General features: G+C 41.4%; 1 pseudogene; it reads left to right on the plus strand.

The window, feature by feature from the left end:
* The first annotated feature begins 1,899 nt into the window (after positions 1-1,899).
* Positions 1,900-7,729, plus strand: part of LOC103606827 — a 13,470-nt pseudogene continuing 7,640 nt past the window's right edge.

The raw sequence follows: 7,729 nt of genomic DNA on the forward strand, positions 1-7,729 counted from the left end.
AGGTAATCAAGGTTGAATAAGATCACACAGGTAGGGTCCTAATCTGATAGGATTGGTGGCCTTACAGAGATCTCTCTGTCTCTCTCTCATACTCTCTCTCTCTTTTTGCCACTTGAGGAAATAGCAAAGGGGCAGCAGTCTGAAAGCTAGGAAGGGGACCCTCAACAAGACTAAATCAACTGGCACATTGATCTCAGACTTCCTTCCGGAACTGTGAGAAATAAATTTCCATTGCTTAAACCACCCAGTGTGTGATATTTTTTTATGACAGCCTGAGCAGACTAAGACATAGGTGTTATCAATGTTATAAGCCTAGGTATTAAGCCCAGAAGCACATGCCTAAATGTGTATTTAGAGATCTGTTATTTTTAATATTTGTCCTTGGAAAAGGTCATGTCTTTGCTTACACAGGCATAGGTAAATTTAAGAGTTGGATTTTAAGATAGTATTATTTACTCCAGTAAAGAGTTGTATTTTAAGATAGTATTATTTACTTCAGTAAAATCTCCAGTGGTCCCATTTTTCCGTGAACAGAAGACATTCTCTTGCTGCTGAACAAAGAAATTTTTAATTTAAATAACAAGTACAATGACATCTTGTATATCTAGCACTTTTTCTTTTAAAAAGAAGCTGCTTAAACCTACCGAATGGCTGTTAAATGATAGCAAAAGCCTACGATGAAAAGACTTCTATTGCATTGGGCAGCCCCAGGGGAGATGTGACTGTTACAGGATATGTTTGGAGTGTGAGGCTCAGATGCTGATCCACCACCTTCCTCCCACTCTCCCTCCACCTTTCTGTCTTTCCATATGCATATTTTGTGTCTTTAAATCAGCCTGCAATAAAAAAAACTTTTAAAAAAAATTAACATCCCGAACACTATTAAAACACAAGGTCTTCAAAAAGTTCATGAAAAGATTTGTATTATCTTTCAATTTCATTTTTCCATGAACTTTTTGAAGTACCCTTATAATTTGTCCATATTTAACCACATCTTATGTATCTAAATCCAAGGGATCAGATAATATCAGCTGAAGACAGAATTTTTCTTTTTCTTTTTCTCTTTTTCAGTGGCTGGCCAGTGTGGGGATCTGAACCCTTGACCTTGGTGTCACAAGGCCGTGCCCTAACCAACTGAGCCAACCCACCAGCCTAAAGAATTTTTATTTTTCATCAAATGTCTGCTTGTATATTAAAATGTTTAGCAGTAGTAAGCCCTTTATCTGTAAAGCACATTATAATTTTCAGAATGCTTTAATATTCATTAGCTTCATAATTGCTTTAAGAGCTATCTAGATTCATAATTCCTGTGTTTTCAATGGGAAAAACTAGGCTCTGGTAGATGAGACCCAGGACAGTATGTAAATGGCAGCAGAGGACAAGGTTTCAGGTATTCCCAAACCTCATCCAGTATACTGGATATGGCGACATAATGGATATAAAATTGTCTAAATTTAGAGTGACTAACAGGAAGAGAGCACCGAAATAAATCATATGAATGGAAAATATCAAATGTGCCTGTAGTTTCCAATTTTGAAGTGGTTACTGCCTGCGTTTAGTGACACAGGCTAAATTACCATAGTTATGATCTAATTCCTCAAATAAAAAATTGGTTATTCAGAACTTATTAACTCCTTAATAGTGTAGACTAGTGTTTTTCAAACTTTTTGGCCTTAGAGTTTCTTTATGATTTTAAAAGCTATCTTAAAATTTACCAAGGATTCCAGAGAGCTTTTGTTTTTGTGAGTTATAGCTATCCATTTTTACTATATTAGAAAATAAAAAAAGAAAGAAAAAAATACTTTATTATTAAAAAATAATAAACCTACATACAATATTACAATATAACCATGTTTTTAAATATCAAATTTTTATTACAATATAACCATATTTTCTTAAACAAAACAAAAACTAGTGAGAAAACTGGCAGTGTTTTCTATTTTAACATATCTTTTTCACCTCTGGCTTAATAGATGACTGGCTTCTCCTATCTGCATCTGTGTTCTAACCGTAGCAGAATCATGCACGTGGCTCTGGAACACTGCACTGAAACCTGAGAGAATGAGACTTAACAAGTCTTTCTACCAGCATGATTTGATGGCGTGATGTCTCACAGGAAGTTCTCTGCTCCCAGACTTGGGTCCCTGGGCTTCTTGCCTTGGAAGCACAGCAGCAGGCATTGCAGGAAGGTGAAGAGCTTCCCCAAGGGTGAATCTTCCAAGCCTGTCCACCTCACAGCCTTCCTGCATTACATGGCTGGCATGACCCACATCGTGTGGGAAGTTGACAGGCCAGGATCCAAGTTGAACAAGAAGGAAGTTGTGGAGGGCGTGACCCTTGTGGAGATGCCACCCGTGGTTGCTGTAGGCACTGTGGGCTGCCTGGAAACCCCTTGAGGCCTCTGGACCTTCAAGACCATCTTGGCCGATCATATAAGCCATGAGTGCTAAAGTCGCATCTGTAAGAACTGGCATAAATCGAAGAAGAAGGCCTTCACCTAATACTATAAGAAATGGCAGGATGAGGATGGCAAGAAGCAGCTGGAGAAGGATTTTAACAGCATCAAGAAGTATCGCCAGGTCACTTGCATCGTTGCCCACACCCAGATGTGCCTGCTACCTCTGTGCCAGAAGAAGGCCCACCTGATGGAGATCCAGGTGAACTCAGGCAGTGTGGCCGAGAAACTGGACTGGGCCTGGAGAGGTTAGAGCAGATCCCAAGTGAAGCAAGTGTTTGGGCAGGATGAGATGATTGACATCATCATGGGACAAAAGGCAAAGGCTACAAAGGGGTCACCTGTTGCTGGCACTCCAAGAAGCTGCTGTGCAAGCTTACCTGTATTGGGGCATGGCACACTGCCCATGTGGCCTTTTCTGCAGCACAGGCTGGGCAGAAAGGCTACTTTCACCACACTGAGATCAACAAGATAATCTACAAGACTGGCCAGGACTATCTTATCAAGAACAACAAACTGATCAAGAACAGTGCCTCCCCTGATTATGACCTGTCTGACAAAAGCATCAAACCTCTGGGTAGCTTTATTCACTATGGTGAAGTGACCAGTGACCTTGTCATGCTGAAAGGCTATGTGGTGGGAACCAAGAAGCAAGTGCTCACCCTTTGCAAGTCCTTGCTGGTGCAGACCAAATGGTGAGCTCTGAAGAGCACTGACCTCAAGTTCATTAACACCACCTCGGAGTTTGGCCATGGCCACTTCCAGACTACGGAGGAGAACAAAGTATGGGACTACTCAAGAAAGAATGAATTGCGGGGCCGGCCCGGTGGTGCACTGCTACAGTGCGCTGCTTGGGAAGCACGGCAGCGCTCCCGCCGAGGGTTCGGATCCCACATACAAACATAAAAGGAATGAGATTCTGTGCTCTTTTCCAAAGTGAAAGATATTACAGCCAATTTGAATATTAGTTAAAATTTTTCAGTAGAGAAACACAATTTTTAAAATGCAGAAAATAAAGAAGATATGCAAGTTGAGAGTGGATGGGATATGTGCAGGTGCTGACATTTTAAAGGAGCTGACTCTTCATTCCCTGTAACTAGAGGAAATGATATGATGGAAAAAAGATCCCAAAATTGTTTGCATCTTTGAGAAATAGATGAGAAATTTGAATCCTATGGCTTTTTTTTTTCCAACAGAATGTGAAGGTACTGAAGATTGGGGGTGGGGAGGGTCGCAGGGGAGGGCTAATGAGTACTTGGTTCACTAGAAGTTGGAAAGTAGACAATGAAATATTTCAGAAAATATTAATAACATTTCAGAAAAATATTGAATGCTCATGTACAGCTGGTTGGGATCTCAATAAAAGTGATTTTCCAGTGGGGTTAAAAAGAAATCAATGTATTTGTGTTTTTATGAAAATAGTTTTCACCTTTCAGATTGTCTAAGGATTTCAGGGGCCCCTGGGCTAAACTGTGAGAACCATTGGTATAAACAATAGTAAAACCAGAATTTTAAAAACATGTGCTTTTAAGAATATAAGAATTTCTGAGGCACATACTTTTAAGTGCATAATAATCACTGAGATAAATATTTCTTCCCAGAGGATCAGTTGGGTATTTTGGTTCTTGTCTTTGCCTGGAGACTTTGACTTTAAAGATAATCCAGAGTCAGGAAATGCTAGATCTGAAACAAAACAGAACTTCAGCCCCTCTGTTGTCAGCAAGAATGCTCAGTGAGAACTCTTACCCCAGGGACCTCCACTGTATGTGCATGCACCAGACAATCAAAGGAGTGCTTCAGCTTCCTGGTTAATGTAAATTCAACCCTGCGTACTTTCTCTTTGTACCGTCAGTTCCAAGGAGTAAGATACAACTAAGAAGTGAACAGATAGGGAAATTAGAGTCTACTCTAATAAGCTCTTGGGCTTCTGGGTGCCCTAAAGAGGGTGGCAAACCTTCATATTATGACCAATCAGAGGCAAGAAGGGACCTCTTTTGTCTTGAATACCAATACACTGAGGCCATTCCAGCTTCTCAGAACAGATCTATCTCTGAAGTTGTGGGACAGGAAAACAATCTTAGTGCTGGCTCCATATTACTCATCCAGGGAGAAAGGTATTGTTTTGTCACTTGTCACCAGTTGGGAAATAATCAAATGCAGCATTACTTAATAAAGCAATTTAGAATGTAATACCTTATTTCTCTGTATGCTATCAACTAAGCAAATGATAGGCAAGTCACAATCCCTTAGTTCATCAATCTTCTTTGTGAAATAGTTTGTCTTCCCTTCCTTTTTCCCTTCTTTATTCTTACCTTTGTTTCTTTCTCAAATATTTATAATGTACCTATTATGGATGAGACACCGTGATGGGTACCTCATATTTATCTGGCTGCCAATTCTGTTTATTTTTAATTATTAAATATTTCCTTTTTCTAAATAAAAGGAAAGCATGCCCTTTATAGAAAAATTAAAATTATAGCAAAGAATAAAGAAAGGGATTATAATTGCCCAAACTAATTTCTAAAGGACAATTTTAATAAATTCTCCTATAGTTTTTCCTGTATTTTTACCTACTTGAGATTATATGTGTATGCAATTAAGTATCCTTGTTTGCTTAACATTGTATCATAAAGTTTCAGTATCATTAAAAATCCATCATAAACATAATTTAATGCCCAAAGTTAATGATAAATGTCTCAATGGAGAAATTTCATCCCCATTTCAGATTTTCTTACGGTAAATTTCTTCTTAGAAGTGGAATTATGGGGGGGGGGTAGGTAATATCCATTTTACCACACTTGCTAACGTACTTGTTAACATACTGACAAATTCCTTTCTCAGCAGTGTATTAAAATCACCGCATCAGATGAGAGGACTCATTGCACTGCACCCACACCAGTAACGATGCAATGTCTATTGATAAGCAATCTTTGCTAATATGAGTGGTAAGGGGGAAGAAATCCTACCTTTAAATAATTTTGCATTTTTGGATTACTGTTGAGATTGAATCTTTAAAAATGCAAGTAAAGCTACAGAATGTTTTAAAATTCTCTAAGAGGAAAGTCGTATAAATACACTTGTGCCTATTCTTTTTATTAACTCAGTTAATGAAGGAAGCTTGAATCCCCCCTAAAGTATCAGAGTTCTTCATGGCAAACACTGAAACCATTTCTCGCTAACTTAATGAGATGAGAAATGTATTGGAAATCCATCAGGTGGCATATCAAAGAGACAGGAAGAATGGAGAATAAGGCTCATCAAACAGGCAGGAAGGCTTGACAGCTGGAATCAGAAAAGGCCCAACCACTCAAATGGTCCACTTAGGACACCACTGTCACTGCCATGGTGGACACTACTACCTGTCACCTCTAGCACTACTGTCCCTAGACACAAAAGGTACTTCACAGGTGATGGAATTATTTCCAAAATGTCTCTTATTTGAATCACAGAATCCAGATTCAAAGACCTGGATAGAAGTTTCTGATTGGCTGAACTTAGGTCACATGATGGTGCCCTGGCTGCCAGAGGGTATGGACAGTGAGCATTGGACCCTTTTGGCTTTTATGAGGATTTGGATGCTAGGTAGCAAGACCATGATCAATGACCACTCTAAATATGCATGTAGAAATTTTTGTTTCATAATTCTTTTTAGACATTGGTTAACCTTCTTCATTATCACTGAATTTTGTGTTGTCTAGTATGTCGTGAGATTATCCAGTCCAGAACTGCAAGTTCAAATGTCTACCATGTCCTTGAATGTCAGTGGGGAAGGTGTGTATGGAAGTGCTGGGGCCTATGGAAAATTGAAGAGCATCTTCCCCATCTAGAGGGGATAGGTGCTACTCAGCTCCAGCTGATGGATGCTAGAACCTACCACAGACCAAATGCTGCCCGATCTTAAAATTATTCAGAAAATGCCAAAAGTCTGAATTTCGTGAAATGTTCTCATTTTAAAATTTGGTACCAAATTCAAAATTAGAAAAACAACTACACTATTTCTTCTTAAAAATAAAGTCTGCAGTCTGCCTCCAACAATCAAAACTCATTTTAAAAACCAATGCAGGGGGACTGAGCCCGTGGCGCACTCGGGAGAGTGCGGGACTGGGAGCGCAGTAACGCTCCTGCCTCGGGTTCGGATCCTAAATAGGGATGACCGGTGTGCTCACAGCGCTCACTGGCTGAGCGCGGTGCGGCCGGTCTCAAAAAGGACAAACCCCCCCCCCCCAAAAAAAAACCCAAACAAACAAACAAAAAACCAATGCAGGAAGATGAGGCCTAAGAAAATGAAATGCCTTAGACTAAATAGCTCCATTGGTGGCAGAGCCAGGGCTAGAAGTTTGGGCTACTAACTAGCCAACTAAGAAAAGCCAATGTTCCACCACTCCACTGCAGTCACTTTTCTCACTTGGAGGTAGCCTCCCAACCAAACTCCAGAAAAATGCCTGTATTGCATCCAACAGCAGCAATGTTCATAAAATGTTTATAAATTAATAGAATCTGTCTAGCCAATAGAAACAGCTTTTGGCGTCGGATCAGAGTTTAAATCTTATCTTCTACTATTTCATAGGTGAGTAACCTAGGAGAAATTACTTCTGTTTTTTATATATAGGGCTGTAGCAAATGAAATAAGATTACGTGCGTTGAGCGCCTGGCACAGTGCCAGGAGCATAGTAAAAACACTGTATGTGATAATTACAATAATATCCGGGATATATCATAATCGTTTGCATTTCCCAAGCACACGGAGAAGGAAGGGGAAGGGACAGATAAGTGTTTCACGGTGGGCGTACCCACTTTGCAGAAATCTCTAAACGGAATTCTGAGTCTGAGGTTCCCCTTCTTCCCCCGACTCCAGTGCCAGTTTCACGGTCAGATCCAGCTGCATCCCGGCTTGCGTCCTCTGCAGTCTTCAGGGGCACCACTCCTGAGCATCTCGGTGAAATCGATGGTGGAGGATAGCGGGTCCAGGTGCTTCCGGGCTGGGGAGGAGACGTGGCGGGTTTGAGACGGTTTTGCCCCCAGCCCTTTCACTCTGGCTCTGGTCCCTCCGCAGGGACCTGCTTCCACCTGCGAGCTTTCTCTGCAGAATGCGGGAGGCCGCCGCGGCGGAGGAGGGGGCGGAGGCAGAGGCGGAGGCGGCACCCAGGGGCCGGGGCAGGGGAGGCCGAGACCATCGCAGTGACAGTTTCTTTTCCGGCGGCAGCGGCTGCAGGGACGGCGGCGGCAGGGACGGCTGCGGCAGGTTCGGGGTCGGCCGGCCTGCGCGTGGCTTTG

This window comes from Galeopterus variegatus, unplaced genomic scaffold (genome assembly GCF_000696425.1).
Source record: "Galeopterus variegatus unplaced genomic scaffold, G_variegatus-3.0.2 Scaffold6866, whole genome shotgun sequence".
In the NCBI taxonomy this organism is placed as follows: Eukaryota; Metazoa; Chordata; class Mammalia; order Dermoptera; family Cynocephalidae; genus Galeopterus; species Galeopterus variegatus.